The following is a 17,984-nucleotide window of genomic DNA, read 5'->3' as shown; positions in this document are numbered from 1 at the left end:
GAAGGAGGGTCATTTTTGGCAGTGCAATCCTGCTCCTTGTGCACTCCTGAGCACAGCACGATACAATATACACTCCTGCACCCTTGTGCGATCCTGAGGCCTATGGGATAAGCACTCCTGAGCCCTACACGCTACACAAGATGCACTCCCAAGCCCTGCACAGTATGGACTCCTGAGTCCTACGCCCTGTGGGACATGCACTTCTGAGCATTGTACAGTACACACTCTTGAGTCTTGCACCCTGTGTGACATTCACTCCTGAGCCCTGCATCCTGCACAAAATGCAGACCTGAGCCCTTAACTCTGTGTGCGTTGCTCATTTCTGATCCTTGTGCTCTGTGCAATTTGCAGCTCTGAGCCCTGCTACACCTAGTATTTTCTGTGGCTCTCCAGGCTCCACTTTGCTTTGTTGGCAGGAGGAATGGTGAGCACCAGCGTCTATTCTGTTCATACTGCCTGCATGCTGAAACATTTTGGAACATTCTGTTTAAGCATACGAGCTGCTGTCAGTTTTACTGGACAGTGAATGGTGAGATAGGCTGTTTTGGTGTATCATGCTATTAAATTTCTTTGTGTATTTTCTTTATTGGAAGTGTACAATGTGTACATAATATACATGTTTCCACACAGCAACATGGTGTGATGACTTCTGGCATCATTCAGTGCATGTCTGCATCTTTCTTGCCCACAATGCACATTACACCAGGGCTGTGGTGTGAACACGGCACATAAAAACAATTCTATGTGCCGTCCAGTTCTGGTCAACAATCTTTAGGAAGGATGTGCTGGAACCAGAGAGAGTCCAGAGAAGGGCGACAAAGCTAAAAAAGGGCACAGGAGGACCTCAATTGCAAGGAACGACTACAAGCATTAAACGTATTATCCCTGGAGAAGAGACTCTTGAGAGGAGATATGAGCAATATACAAATACCTAAATGGTGATTCTAGCATAGGGAGGAAACTATTCGGTTTCAGGGAGCTTAAGAAGACATGCAACCACTCAATGAAATTGGAAGAGAAGAGGTTCAACCCTTAACTGCATAGGGGGATCTTTACTATTATAGCAGTAATGATGTGGAATGCCCTTCCACAATCAGTGGTATCAGTGGGAAGCGTTGATAATTTAAAACAATTTTTTGATGGGTACCTTAGCGAACACAATGTAAAGGGATTTGGAAGATGGTATTAACATAGATACACTTACACACATACACACACCTATGCAGGTTGAACTAGATGGACTGGTGTCTTTATTCAACCTTACCAACTATGAAACTAGGAATTGTTTTCTATGTTCCCTTGCAGAGACCTTCATTTTATAGGTGCCGGTCTGCACAGTGTAAAGAAGCCCTAAAGATATGAGCCTAGTGTTTCCCTGCTAGCAGGATCTTGAATGATCCTTATCATTCCTGTAGTTGCTTCTGCTGCTCTCCAGTGCTCATGATACCCTTGATCCAAGACTCAGGTTACAAGTACTTATTAACAAAGAAGGGACCATACACAACAAGTTATAAAATCGGTACTGAGGCTTCCTCGGCTGTGAAAAACAGATTCTTATTGCTTTTATTTTTTGCTCTATGAACAGAAAAAGAGCGTCAATTTTGACATTTTTTTTTTTTTTTTACTTTCTGCTATAATACATATCCAAAAAATATATATTAACCAAAAATGTATTGATCAGTTTGGGCCTATATATATTCTTCTACATATTTAAAAAAAAAAAAAAAAAAAAAAAAAACACACACAATAGGCATATATAGATTGGTTTACGCAAACGTTATCACGTCTACAAACTATGGGATAGATTTTACAGTGCCTTGCAAAAGTATTTACCCCCTTGGCATTTTTCTTGTTGCCTCACAACCTGGAATTAACATTGATTGTTTGAGGATTTGCATAATTGAATTCATAGAACATGTCCACAAATTTGAAGATTTATTTTTTTTCATTGTGAAGCAAACAACAAATAGGACAAAATAACAGAAAAAGTCAATGTGCATAACTATTCACCCCCCTAAAGTCAATACTTTGTAGAGCCACCTTTTGCGGCTATCACAGCTCCAAGTCACTTTGGATACGTTTCTATGAGCTTGCCACATCTTACCACTAGGATTTTTGCCTATTCCTCCTTGCAAAACTGCTCCAGCTCCTTCAAGTTGGATGGTTTGCACTTGCGAACAGCATACTTTAAAGTGGTGTTCCACACACAAAAAAAAAAAAATATATGATTAAAATTACTAAAAAAAAATTTTTTTTTTAACTCACCTCTAAATGCTTGTTGCTAGGGGGTCCCTTGTAGTCTGCCTCCTTCAGTGCCTGGGCTGGTGACATCACTCCCCTTAGTGCAGGAAGGGCTCAACTCTGCCCCCTCCCTCCTGTCTGTCATCTGGGACACGTGACAGGTCCCAGATGACTGCGTGGCCACTCACGGCGTGCGGCGCCGTTCACACATGCATAGTGGGTACCAGGCTGTGAAGCCACAGCCGGGTGCTAACATTTGCAATGCCGGCGCCGCCAAGTGGAGGGGGGGGATGAGCGGGGCTTCGTTCCCCGCATCACTGGACCCTGGGACAGGTACAGTGGTGTGAAAAAGTGTTTGCCCCCTTCCTCATTTCCTGTTCCTTTGCATGTTTGTCACACTTAAGTGTTTCGGAACATCAAACCAATTTAAACAATAGTCAAGGACAACACAAGTAAACACAAAATGCAATTTGTAAATGAAGGTGTTTATTATTAAAGGTGAAAAAAAATCCAAACCATCATGGCCCTGTGTGAAAAAGTGATTGCCCCCCTTGTTAAAACATACTAGAACTGTGGTTGTCCACACCTGAGTTCAATTTCTATAGCCACACCCAGGCCTGATTATTGCCACACCTGTTCACAATCAAGGCATCACTTAAATAGGAGCTGCTTGACACAGTAAGGTCCACCAGAAGATCCTTAAAAGCTACACATCATGCCGAGACCCAAAGAAATTCAGGAACAATTGAGAAAGAAAGTAATTGAGATCTATCAGTCTGGAAAGGGTTATAAAGCCATTTCCAAAGCTTTGGGAATCCAGCGAACCACAGTGAGAGCCATTATCCACAAATGGCGAAGACATGGAACAGTGGTGAACCTTCCCAGGAGTGGCCGGCCGCCCAAAATTACCCCAAGAGCGCAGCGACGACTCATCCAAGAGGTCACAAAAGACCCCACAACAACGTCCAAGGAACTGCAGGCCTCACTTGCCTCAGTTAAGGTCAGCGTTCATGCCTCCACCATCAGGAAAAGACTGGGCAAAAATGGCCTGCATGGCAGAGTTCCAAGGAGAAAACCACTGCTGAGCAAAAAGAACATCAAAGCTCGTCTCAATTTCTCCACAACACATCTTGATGATCCCCAAGACTTTTGGGACAACATTCTGTGGACCGATGAGACAAAAGTGGAACTCTTTGGAAGGTGTGTGTCCAAGTATATCTGGCGTAGAAGGAACACTGCATTTCAGAAAAAGAACATTATACCAACAGTAAAATATGGTGGTGGTAGTGTGATGGTCTGGGGCTGTTTTGCTGCTTCAGGACCTGGAAGACTTGCCGTGATAAAAGGAACTATGAATTCTGCTGTCTACCAAGAGATCCTGAAGGAGAATGTCTGACCATCTGTTCGTGTACTCAAGCTGAAACGAACTTGGGTTCTGCAGCAGGACAATGATCCTAAACACACCAGCAAGTCCACCACCGAATGGCTGAAGAAAAACAAAATGAAGACTTTGGAGTGGCCTAGCCAAAGTCCTGACCTGAATCCTATTGAGATGTTGTGGTATGACCTTAAAAAGGCCGTTCATGCTCGAAAACCCTCTAATGTAACTGAATTAGGACAATTCTGCAAAGATGAGTGGGCCAAAATTCCTCCAGGACGCTGTAAAAGCCTCATTGCACGTTATCGCAAACGCTTGGTTGCAGTTGTTGCTGCTAAGGGTGGCCCAACCAGTTATTAGGTTTAGGGGGCAATCACTTTTTCACACAGGGCCATGATGGTTTGGATTTTTTTCACCTTTAATAATAAACACCTTCATTTACAAATTGCTTTTTGTGTTTACTTGTGTTGTCCTTGACTATTGTTTAAATTGGTTTGATGTTCCGAAACACTTAAGTGTGACAAACATGCAAAGGAACAGGAAATGAGGAAGGGGGCAAACACTTTTTCACACCACTGTAAGTGTCCGATTTATTAAAAGTCAGCAGCTGCAGTATTTGTAGCTGTTGACGTATTTTTTTTTTTTTTTTACGGGAACTCTTCTTTAAGTCTGACCACAGATTTTCTATTGGATTGAGGTCTGGGCTTTGACTAGGCCATTCCAGCACATTTACATGTTTCCCCTTAAACTACTCAAGTGTTGCTTTAGCAGTGCGTTTGGGGTCATTGTCCTGCTGGAAGGTGAACTTCCTTCCTAGCCTCAAATCACACACATAGTGGTACAGGTTTTGCTCAAGAATATCCCTGTATTTAGCACCATCCATCTTTCCCTCATTTTCCCAGTGCTGACTGCTGAAAAACATCCCCACATCATGATGCTCAGCATCCCCACAGCATGATGGTGTTCTTTGGGTGATGTGATGTGTTGAGTTTGCTCCAGACATAGCGTTTTCTTTGCTGGCCACAAAGTTAAATTTTAGTCTCATCATGTTGTCTCCTGTTTTTACTTATTTTTTGTTCACTTTTTGGTGAATGGGTAGGGGTACATACCCCTACCCATTTACATGGGGGGCAGGATCTTAGGGCCCCTTCCAGATTTCAATAAGCCCCCGCATCTGCAGCCCCCGACAACCACAGCCCAGGGTTGTCGGGAAGAGACCCTTGCCCGCCCACTCCAAAGCACCTCCCCCATTTTGAGGGCATGTGGTCTAGTATGGTTCAGGAGGGGGCATCAAGAAGCACACAGCAGAGCACTTCATGGGGCTCAAAGCAGGGCATGGGTCACACAGCAGGGTACACTGTAGTAGCAGTTTCCTTCAAATGCAGAGTAGCATGGGAATTAGCTGTCCTCTCTCATTGTCCTCTCTCATAGCGAGCTGTTCCCACTGACCCCTGCTCTCTTCTTATCCATCCCAGGTGATGCCACAAGCAGTTAGGGTGAACGGGAGGAAAGGAGGGCCAGCGGGGAGCAGCATGCTGTGAGAGAGGGCTTTTTACAGCCTCTTGCTGCACTACTCTGGACATGTTGGCTGAGAACCGATCTACCCGTCAGCTATCTGTGATTAGTGGGTAGATTGCCGCAGAACCCCTGGGGACTTCTCATGGAACCCTAGGGTTCTGAGGAATTCCAGTTGAGAAACACTGACCTACAGTTTGGCAACTAAATGTACCTTTTAAAAACGCACTTTAACATTTATCTAACTATCACAGTACCTACCTAGAAGGGTGCTACACTGACAGTGGCTTCCTGCATACAATGATAAAGAGATCTCTGAGATACAGGAAGGCTTCTTATCTATACAAAATTCTTGTTACTCAAAATCCTTAGAGATTTCAACAATTAGCACAGCCTGTCAATTGATTTTTGTAATCCCTTTTTTTCCTGAATTCACATCATGTCCAGTCAATTTATTACAGCTGCTCTAGCAAGGCAGCTCAACTGTTGACATTACATGCACTTCACCCTTCCAAATCTTACAATAACAGCAGCAACTGCTAATACCAAGTGCTAACAGTCAGTAAAGTTAGCTATACACCAATACATTTCTTTCTTTAACCTATAGACTGAACAAAAAAATCCAACAGCTTAGGGATGAGCTCAATGTCCGGGTCATACATAATTTCAACTCAAACAACAGATGTTCGCCCAATAACAGAACATACATACATACATACATATATACATATATATATATATATATATATATATATATATATATATATATATATATATTGTAATATTGGGGGTTGTTTAACTCAAGTGTAGCACCCGCAAGTGAGACCAATCCACACCAGAAACTCAATTTCAGGGCTTTTTGACCCACTTTTATAAAAAAAAAAAAAAAAATTAAATGAAAATGTCCATCAATAATTCCCACACAGGGGTTTCAATTTCACCGCAGTAATAAACAAAAAAAATACCAAGCCACCTGGCTCTATGGTCAGCAGTACTGCCGTTTAGGCTTTACCCTTCAGCCCTCTTGGCCATATAACAGAGATCACGTACCAGGACTGTACCTCTTTTAATCTCCCTTATTGCTCAGCCCACAGCTTTGGGCCCTCTGACTACACCATGCAGACATGCATGCTTCTCCCTTGCTTGCCTGGACTCCTCGAGAGGGTGGAGCCCAGAACCATGGTCAGGTGTCTAGAAATAGACCCACACACACCTGACCAGTCAGTGTGCTGGTGAATCCCAAAATCTGGACCCAGGACTGGGGATTTCATCCCACCCGGATCACTACGAAATCCCAGGGCTCCAGATCCCAAAACAGAATTTAGTAAATAATGAGGAAACTGAAAAGTCAGCTTCCTCCCAACGTTGCAAGCTCCCTGGAGCCCCTCAACCCGCCTGGTTGAAAATGCTGGGTACATACACTGGTGGGGTACCACACTACATATATATATATATATATATATATATATATATATATATATATATATATATATATATATATATATATATATAGATAGATATAAATAGATAGATAGATACTCTGCATTCTTTGTAGCCTATATCTACAGTGCATTTGGTGGTTTACTGCGTCTAAAACACTTCAGGCGGTATACACACCTAATATAGTATACCTAGTATACATGTCTAATACGGTGTGTACAGTTTCTACTACACTTCTGGTAGTGTACACAGTATACAATACAGTGCAGCCGTAGTACAGTTTCTAATACACTTCAGGTGGTGTGCACAGTAGCTAATACAGTGTGTACAGTTTCTACTGCTTTTCTGGTGGTGTACACAGTATCTAATACAGAGTACAGTTTCTAATACACTTCAGACAGTGTACACAGTATCTAATACAGTGTGTACAGTTTCTAATACACTTCAAGCGGTGTACACAGTATCTAATACAGTGTGTACAGTTTCTAATACACTTCATGTGGTGTACACAGTATCTAATACAGTGTGTACAGTTTCTATTACACTTCTGGTGGTGTACACAATGCAGTGCAGCCGTAGTACATTTTCTAATACAGTGCAGGCGGTGTACACAGTATCTAATACAGCAGGGATATGCAATTAGCGGACCTCCAGCTGTTGCGGAACTACAAGTCCCATGAGGCATAGCAAGACTCTGACAGCCACAAGCATGACACCCAGAGGCAGAGGCATGATGGGACGTGTAGCTTTGCAACAGCTGGAGGTCTGCTAATTGCAGATCCCTGTAATACAGTGTTTACAGTTTTGAATACACTTCAGGCGCTGGACACAGTATCTAATACAGTGTGTACAGTTTCTAATACACTACAATTCAGACTGTGTAAAGCGGGATGGTAGATTGGACCCTGCGAGAGTAGACCTAGCCAGAGAGGAAGGATCCACGGCCTGCCTACTGCCATCTTCACAATCTCTGAGTACCAAGATTGTCTGGGCCAAGCCGGGGCTACTAAAAGAACCAACTTTGTTTCCCTTTCGACTCTTCCAAGGAAGTGCAGCAGAAGTGGATTCGACGGGAAGGCATAGATTAGATTGTACCGATCCCAGGAAATTGTCAGAGCATCTGACCCCTGAGCAAGTACATCCTTTGTTCTCGAAACAAACTTGTCCAGCTTCTTGTTGAATCTGGACGAAAACAGATCTACATCCGGAGTACCCCATTTGTGACATATGGTCTGAAATATATCAGGGTGTAGAGCCCATTCTCCTGAGCATAATTTCTGGCAGCTTAGAAAATCCGCTTGCCAATTTTCCACTCCTGGGATGAAAAGAATCGTTAAGGTGCCTATTATTAGTAGAGATTATACCAAATGTTAGGGGTTGGTATCCTCATCCTTATTTTGCAAAATTTGGAGAAAAAAGGGGGAGGCATTAGCACAGAAAACTCCCAGTATCTTAGCGTGCCATGCCAATGAATTTGAGGACTATCTTGATACCACAATTAGATCCGAGATAAATAATAATAATAATTTTTATTTATTATTATAAATAATTATAACACCAATTGAGACCTTTGTGTTTCCCTGGGGATAAGCACATAGGAAGATACAAGGCTTGGGGCTTCTTGAGGATGCATCTCTGTAAAGGCCTTGAGTGAAACTGGGTAAATGGAACAGCCTCGAAGGAGGCGACCATTTTTTCTAACAGTCTTATACATAGCTGAATAGAGGAACTCCTTCTACTTAACACTAGGTGGACCAGAACCTTTATGGCCTTGGCTTTTGGCTCTGGTAGAAACACCTTGCCTTGAGCGGTGTCTATGATCATGCCCAGATATTCCAAACTTGTTAAAGATTACAAGGAAGACTTTTCTAGGTTTATAATCCCACCTAGGCTTTCCAGGTGTTTTACTGTTTTGAGAACACTGTGGTTCAGTTGCGCTATCTAAGCTATCACGGTTATGCCCTGAGCTCTTAGGTTTGCTAAGTGAAGGTCTAGAATCTTCGTAAAAACTCAAGGAGCTGTAGTGAGACCTTAACGACAGGCCACTAATTGTAAATGTTCGCTGATCTACCGCAAACCTTAGATATTTTTGGTGAGCGGGAAATATCGGCACATGAAGATATGCATCCTTGATACCTATTGATGCCATAAACTTGAAGGGTGGAGACCACAGAACGTATTAACTGCATTTGGAAGGACCGAATGGGTAGAAATTGATTCAGATCTTTTAGATCTAGGATGGGTCTGACATCCCCATTTGGTTTTGGAACGGTGAAGAGATTTGAGTAAAAACCTGAACCCGGTTCTTTTGGGTCCACTTCCACTATCACCCCCTGGGATAGAAAGTGATCTAAGGCCAGAAGTAGAGGTCTTCACTTTACAGGATCTTTGGAGACCCTTGACCTTAGGAAGCGAGATGGTGGAATCTCCTGGAACTCTTGTAGCCCAGAGATACTGAGGAGACTACCCATCTGTCTTGAATCTCTTCCCGCCAGGCTTCTGCAAACTGCAGCAGCCTTTCCCCCACTCGGCCGAGTGGGGGCGCCCCTTCACAAGGACGTTTTGGGGCTCTGCTTGGCAGGCTTTCACCCCCAAGTCTTTTGCTGCCCACTTTGGGCCTTTCCTCTAGAGGTGGATTGGGAAGGCCGTCGCCACTGCTTAGAACTTGATGCTCCAGGGGTTGGAGGAAGAGAACGCCTAAATGATGGACGTTTATTCCTTTTGATTGCTAAAAGAGTAGATTTACCACAAGTAATTTTTTGGATGAATTTATCCAAGTCATCCTCAAATAAGCGTTCCCCTTTAAACAGGAATCCAGTCAAATATTTTTTGCATGAAAGCTCAGCTGCCCAATTTTTGTAGAGAGCCAAAGGAACCTTCACATCTGTACCAACAGGAGAGATAAATGAGATGCTTGTTGGACGGAATCCAAAATCGCATCAATCATAAAGCACAGAACCTGAGGAAGGTCTGCATAGTTCTCCACTTCCTCACTGGGAAGGAGGCTAAGCATTTGCTTAACTTTTTTCTTGAGGAATTGACACAACCCCAAAGTTGTGACTGTAGGTTGGACTACAGCGCCAGCCATGGAAAAGGAGGCTTTTAATAAAGTTTCCAGCTTTTTATCAGTTGGATCTTTAAACACCTGAGCATTATCCAGAGGACAGGTCAGGTTTTTATTCACACAAGAGATAGCCGCATCAATGGATGGGACCCCCCATTTCTTGGTGAAACATTCCTCCAGAGGATAAACCATAGAAAACCCTTTAGGAGGAGAAAACTGTTTATTGGGATGCCCCCAATCCTCATACAGCAATTTATCCATTAAGGGATGAATTGGAAAGGAAAGGCAGTCTGGGATTTTCCTGACCGCTAGGGAAGAAACAGAGGATGCAGGGGCCTCAGCAGTGGGCATTCTGAAAATGGTACGCACCAATTCAGTGTAATACTGGACCTGCTTCTTGAGTGCCTGAGAGGAGGAAACTCTTTCCTCTTCCTCTGATTCATCTGACTGCTCTTGATCCCTATCCCATGAGAGGGATCTCTCCTCATTGTCAGAGGAATCTTTTGAAAGAGGAATTGCAGCAGAAGGAGGGGATCTACCCCTTTTTCTGCTATATTTTAAGGAAGCTGAAATTAAGTTCATAATTCTTCCTTCAAAACTCTCCAATGTGACATACGGCGGGGCTGCAATATTAGGAGAGGCTGCAAAATCTGACAGGGCCACTGACTCATCCTGCGAGGCTGGTTCCAGTCTTGCAAGGGGGGATGGTAATGTACAGGCATCTTTAGGACCCCTAGACATAGGCTCTCCCTGAGACCCTCTTATGAGGAGATATAGTCCTAAGCTACAAAGCAGAGGTACTAGTACAAAGCGCAATCACCGTTGAGCTACAAGTCTCACAATACACATATATGCTTAATGAGTAGGTGTCTTAGGATTGCCTGGAACCGACCTCTTAGGATGCTTACTGCCCACAGCTCTGTATCCATCCCCTTTACAGAGCTCTGACGCTCTGAGCTCTTTAAAATTACCGCTTGGCACCTGCACAGTGGAGCGCCGTGCTCCCCGGAACCACACCCCCCCTCTGTTTGCTGCCTGTGTGTGAAAGCACACCCCCTGCACGCGCGCGCACAAGGTCAACCTGGCGGTGGCCACAAACGAGGAAGAGGACCACATTTGGAACCCCGCTGGCAGAGCCTGCAGCAGAGGATGTGAGCGGTCCGGAGACTGGCTTCCCTGAGCGTGTATCCTGGAAAGGCACGTAAGTATACACCAGGTTGCTCTTTACTCCCTCTAGTGGCGGAAACCAGGTAAGAAATGCAACTACTCTTGTGAAGAAATCCATAATATGCAATATACAGTGGTGTGAAAAAGTGTTTGCCCCCTTCCTCATTTCCTGTTCCTTTGCATGTTTGTCACACTTAAGTGTTTCGGAACATCAAACCAATTTAAACAATAGTCAAGGACAACACAAGTAAACACAAAATGCAATTTGTAAATGAAGGTGTTTATTATTAAAGGTGAAAAAAAATCCAAACCATCATGGCCCTGTGTGAAAAAGTGATTGCCCCCCTTGTTAAAACATACTAGAACTGTGGTTGTCCACACCTGAGTTCAATTTCTCTAGCCACACCCAGGCCTGATTATTAAAAAAGGGGGGGAAATTGGGGAGCTTGGGACTTTGAGTGAAGCCATGGCTGGGTAAAGTCATGTGCCTCCATCCCTATCATCTGAAAATAAAAGCTTCACCACGGCAGGGGGCGGCGGTGATGCAAAAAGAAGTGGGACTTTAAATGAAGCTCAGGATGACAAAAATGAGTAAAATGGTGGCAAATAAAGATTTAATAATGCGTGAAAAACAAGTTTACATACAATTCATTCCATGTATACAAAAATGCGCCCATAACATGGTGTCACTCTGCAACCTGGTAATAATTGATAATAACATATTTACAACCATTAATATTCAGAGTAAAATAAAGGGGACCACCATACTCATAGTTGGATACAAATGTTAAGATAATAGTATCTGCACTGTCAATAGGCTCAAAAACCCAAATATGTTGGAAGAAGTATAGCACATATCATGATGGTTATGTAGTTCATACATCAGTAGCTCGACGCGTTTCGCGGCTTTAAACCGCTCTTCAGGAGCAGACATGTAAGATATCTGCAATAGGAAAATATTTGTGGGTAAGTATATTAAATCAGGGTAGGGGGGATGGATAAAATCCCCCAAAAATCTGTATAAGACAAAAATGGCTTACAGATATGTGTGCACTGGAAGGCAGGGCGCCAAAGACCCCAGGCCACCCCAAAGCATCGGTGTCGGGAGCCGAGAGGGCATGTATAGGGCGGCGATCATCACAGGCAGGCGTCCGGGTGAGCTCCAAGCATCCCTAGTGTGAATGTGAGAACTGGTGAGGTGTGGTGAAAACAATAAGTGAAAACCAAAACCAAAAACAAAAAACAAAAAACAAAAAACAAACCATGAAAAAGGACTGAAAACAATGTTGAAGGGTGAATGTGTGGGGTGTGAGACCAGTGGATAAGGGTTAGTAAGAAAAGTGATGAATGTGAAAGTGAGGAAATGGAATCCAAACAGAAGTGATGGTGGAAGGCCATGGTAAGAGGTCATCACCGAAACATTCAATGGATAAAGAGTTAAATGAAGATAGAGTGTAAGATATACCTGTATTTGAGAGGAAAGGAAACAGAGCATAATTAATGTGATGCCAATTGTGGTGTAGGGCTCAGAGGAACTCAGAGCACACCCGGACTGACGCCCATAAATACACGCCGCCACAGCCACGCCCCCTACGCCACAACCACAGACATGGAGGGGGGGGGCCCCGCGGGGACGCCGACGCCCGGACGTACATGCGCCAGGCGGTCGGCACCACCCCAGCCCCACCTACAGTCGGGAGAATGGACAGCGCTGAGCCGGAAGGACCACGCAACAAAGGCGCCGTACAGCCGGCACGCACATGTGACGTCGACACACAGTGGCGGCAGACCCGCCCCCCGAGCGTAAAACGCGGGCGGGGGGAAAAACCCCAGTGTGCGTCACGGCTCCCGCACCAATTGAATACGAGCAGCAAAAGAGCTGAGACTACCCAGACAACCAGTGCACACAATATTGGAAGTAACAGTATATAGTGTTATACCATAAGGTAATCACAGTAATAATCAGTAAAGAAATTATACACTTAGAACAATTATGCAGATAGTCAGGGGAGAGCCAATATTGAGCCAGTAAGACTAGGTGCAGGAATGACAGTTACAATTATAAAACCATAGATGTCATCGAGAGCTTCCATCCCTGAATGAATACTAAAAAAGGGGGGGAAATTGGGGAGCTTGGGACTTTGAGTGAAGCCATGGCTGGGTAAAGTCATGTGCCTCCATCCCTATCATCTGAAAATAAAAGCTTCACCACGGCAGGGGGCGGCGGTGATGCAAAAAGAAGTGGGACTTTAAATGAAGCTCAGGATGACAAAAATGAGTAAAATGGTGGTAAATAAAGATTTAATAATGCGTGAAAAACAAGTTTACATACAATTCATTCCATGTATACAAAAATGCGCCCATAACATGGTGTCACTCTGCAACCTGGTAATAATTGATAATAACATATTTACAACCATTAATATTCAGAGTAAAATAAAGGGGACCACCATACTCATAGTTGGATACAAATGTTAAGATAATAGTATCTGCACTGTCAATAGGCTCAAAAACCCAAATATGTTGGAAGAAGTATAGCACATATCATGATGGTTATGTAGTTCATACATCAGTAGCTCGACGCGTTTTGCGGCTTTAAACCGCTCTTCAGGAGCAGACATGTAAGATATCTGCAATAGGAAAATATTTGTGGGTAAGTATATTAAATCAGGGTAGGGGGGATGGATAAAATCCCCCAAAAATCTGTATAAGACAAAAATGGCTTACAGATATGTGTGCACTGGAAGGCAGGGCGCCAAAGACCCCAGGCCACCCCAAAGCATCGGTGTCGGGAGCCGAGAGGGCATGTATAGGGCGGCGATCATCACAGGCAGGCGTCCGGGTGAGCTCCAAGCATCCCTAGTGTGAATGTGAGAACTGGTGAGGTGTGGTGAAAACAATAAGTGAAAACCAAAACCAAAAACAAAAAACAAAAAACAAAAAACAAACCATGAAAAAGGACTGAAAACAATGTTGAAGGGTGAATGTGTGGGGTGTGAGACCAGTGGATAAGGGTTAGTAAGAAAAGTGATGAATGTGAAAGTGAGGAAATGGAATCCAAACAGAAGTGATGGTGGAAGACCATGGTAAGAGGTCATCACCGAAACATTCAATGGATAAAGAGTTAAATGAAGATAGAGTGTAAGATATACCTGTATTTGAGAGGAAAGGAAACAGAGCATAATTAATGTGATGCCAATTGTGGTGTAGGGCTCAGAGGAACTCAGAGCACACCCGGACTGACGCCCATAAATACACGCCGCCACAGCCACGCCCCCTACGCCACAACCACAGACATGGAGGGGGGGGGGCGCCGCGGGGACGCCGACGCCCGGACGTACATGCGCCAGGCGGTCGGCACCACCCCAGCCCCACCTACAGTCGGGAGAATGGACAGCGCTGAGCCGGAAGGACCACGCAACAAAGGCGCCGTACAGCCGGCGCGCACATGTGACGTCGACACACAGTGGCGGCAGACCCGCCCCCCGAGCGTAAAATGCGGGCGGGGGGAAAAACCCCAGTGTGCGTCACGGCTCCCGCACCAATTGAATACGGGCAGCAAAAGAGCTGAGACTACCCAGACAACCAGTGCACACAATATTGGAAGTAACAGTATATAGTGTTATACCATAAGGTAATCACAGTAATAATCAGTAAAGAAATTATACACTTAGAACAATTATGCAGATAGTCAGGGGAGAGCCAATATTGAGCCAGTAAGACTAGGTGCAGGAATGACAGTTACAATTATAAAACCATAGATGTCATCACATTAATTATGCTCTGTTTCCTTTCCTCTCAAATACAGGTATATCTTACACTCTATCTTCATTTAACTCTTTATCCATTGAATGTTTCGGTGATGACCTCTTACCATGGTCTTCCACCATCACTTCTGTTTGGATTCCATTTCCTCACTTTCACATTCATCACTTTTCTTACTAACCCTTATCCACTGGTCTCACACCCCACACATTCACCCTTCAACATTGTTTTCAGTCCTTTTTAATGGTTTGTTTTTTGTTTTTTGTTTTTTGTTTTTGGTTTTGGTTTTCACTTATTGTTTTCACCACACCTCACCAGTTCTCACATTCACACTAGGGATGCTTGGAGCTCACCCGGACGCCTGCCTGTGATGATCGCCGCCCTATACATGCCCTCTCGGCTCCCGACACCGATGCTTTGGGGTGGCCTGGGGTCTTTGGCGCCCTGCCTTCCAGTGCACACATATCTGTAAGCCATTTTTGTCTTATACAGATTTTTGGGGGATTTTATCCATCCCCCCTACCCTGATTTAATATACTTACCCACAAATATTTTCCTATTGCAGATATCTTACATGTCTGCTCCTGAAGAGCGGTTTAAAGCCGCGAAACGCGTCGAGCTACTGATGTATGAACTACATAACCATCATGATATGTGCTATACTTCTTCCAACATATTTGGGTTTTTGAGCCTATTGACAGTGCAGATACTATTATCTTAACATTTGTATCCAACTATGAGTATGGTGGTCCCCTTTATTTTACTCTGAATATTAATGGTTGTAAATATGTTATTATCAATTATTACCAGGTTGCAGAGTGACACCATGTTATGGGCGCATTTTTGTATACATGGAATGAATTGTATGTAAACTTGTTTTTCACGCATTATTAAATCTTTATTTGCCACCATTTTACTCATTTTTGTCATCCTGAGCTTCATTTAAAGTCCCACTTCTTTTTGCATCACCGCCGCCCCCTGCCGTGGTGAAGCTTTTATTTTCAGATGATAGGGATGGAGGCACATGACTTTACCCAGCCATGGCTTCACTCAAAGTCCCAAGCTCCCCAATTTCCCCCCCCTTTTTAGTATTCATTCAGGGATGGAAGCTCTCGATGACATCTATGGTTTTATAATTGTAACTGTCATTCCTGCACCTAGTCTTACTGGCTCAATATTGGCTCTCCCCTGACTATCTGCATAATTGTTCTAAGTGTATAATTTCTTTACTGATTATTACTGTGATTACCTTATGGTATAACACTATATACTGTTACTTCCAATATTGTGTGCACTGGTTGTCTGGGTAGTCTCAGCTCTTTTGCTGCCCGTATTCAATTGGTGCGGGAGCCGTGACGCACACTGGGGTTTTTCCCCCCGCCCGCATTTTACGCTCGGGGGGCGGGTCTGCCGCCACTGTGTGTCGACGTCACATGTGCGCGCCGGCTGTACGGCGCCTTTGTTGCGTGGTCCTTCCGGCTCAGCGCTGTCCATTCTCCCGACTGTAGGTGGGGCTGGGGTGGTGCCGACCGCCTGGCGCATGTACGTCCGGGCGTCGGCGTCCCCGCGGCGCCCCCCCCCTCCATGTCTGTGGTTGTGGCGTAGGGGGCGTGGCTGTGGCGGCGTGTATTTATGGGCGTCAGTCCGGGTGTGCTCTGAGTTCCTCTGAGCCCTACACCACAATTGGCATCACATTAATTATGCTCTGTTTCCTTTCCTCTCAAATACAGGTATATCTTACACTCTATCTTCATTTAACTCTTTATCCATTGAATGTTTCGGTGATGACCTCTTACCATGGTCTTCCACCATCACTTCTGTTTGGATTCCATTTCCTCACTTTCACATTCATCACTTTTCTTACTAACCCTTATCCACTGGTCTCACACCCCACACATTCACCCTTCAACATTGTTTTCAGTCCTTTTTCATGGTTTGTTTTTTGTTTTTTGTTTTTTGTTTTTGGTTTTGGTTTTCACTTATTGTTTTCACCACACCTCACCAGTTCTCACATTCACACTAGGGATGCTTGGAGCTCACCCGGACGCCTGCCTGTGATGATCGCCGCCCTATACATGCCCTCTCGGCTCCCGACACCGATGCTTTGGGGTGGCCTGGGGTCTTTGGCGCCCTGCCTTCCAGTGCACACATATCTGTAAGCCATTTTTGTCTTATACAGATTTTTGGGGGATTTTATCCATCCCCCCTACCCTGATTTAATATACTTACCCACAAATATTTTCCTATTGCAGATATCTTACATGTCTGCTCCTGAAGAGCGGTTTAAAGCCGCAAAACGCGTCGAGCTACTGATGTATGAACTACATAACCATCATGATATGTGCTATACTTCTTCCAACATATTTGGGTTTTTGAGCCTATTGACAGTGCAGATACTATTATCTTAACATTTGTATCCAACTATGAGTATGGTGGTCCCCTTTATTTTACTCTGAATATTAATGGTTGTAAATATGTTATTATCAATTATTACCAGGTTGCAGAGTGACACCATGTTATGGGCGCATTTTTGTATACATGGAATGAATTGTATGTAAACTTGTTTTTCACGCATTATTAAATCTTTATTTACCACCATTTTACTCATTTTTGTCATCCTGAGCTTCATTTAAAGTCCCACTTCTTTTTGCATCACCGCCGCCCCCTGCCGTGGTGAAGCTTTTATTTTCAGATGATAGGGATGGAGGCACATGACTTTACCCAGCCATGGCTTCACTCAAAGTCCCAAGCTCCCCAATTTCCCCCCCTTTTTTAGTATTCATTCAGGGATGGAAGCTCTCGATGACATCTATGGTTTTATAATTGTAACTGTCATTCCTGCACCTAGTCTTACTGGCTCAATATTGGCTCTCCCCTGACTATCTGCATAATTGTTCTAAGTGTATAATTTCTTTACTGATTATTACTGTGATTACCTTATGGTATAACACTATATACTGTTACTTCCAATATTGTGTGCACTGGTTGTCTGGGTAGTCTCAGCTCTTTTGCTGCTCGTATTCAATTGGTGCGGGAGCCGTGACGCACACTGGGGTTTTTCCCCCCGCCCGCGTTTTACGCTCGGGGGGCGGGTCTGCCGCCACTGTGTGTCGACGTCACATGTGCGCGCCGGCTGTACGGCGCCTTTGTTGCGTGGTCCTTCCGGCTCAGCGCTGTCCATTCTCCCGACTGTAGGTGGGGCTGGGGTGGTGCCGACCGCCTGGCGCATGTACGTCCGGGCGTCGGCGTCCCCGCGGCGCCCCCCCCCTCCATGTCTGTGGTTGTGGCGTAGGGGGCGTGGCTGTGGCGGCGTGTATTTATGGGCGTCAGTCCGGGTGTGCTCTGAGTTCCTCTGAGCCCTACACCACAATTGGCATCACATTAATTATGCTCTGTTTCCTTTCCTCTCAAATA

The sequence above is a fragment of the Lithobates pipiens genome, unplaced genomic scaffold (genome assembly GCF_037356315.1).
Source record: "Lithobates pipiens isolate NorthernLeopardFrog02 unplaced genomic scaffold, aLitPip1_a1.2 Scaffold_27, whole genome shotgun sequence".
Classification (NCBI taxonomy): Eukaryota; Metazoa; Chordata; class Amphibia; order Anura; family Ranidae; genus Lithobates; species Lithobates pipiens.
Note: the sequence above shows the minus strand (reverse complement) of the source record.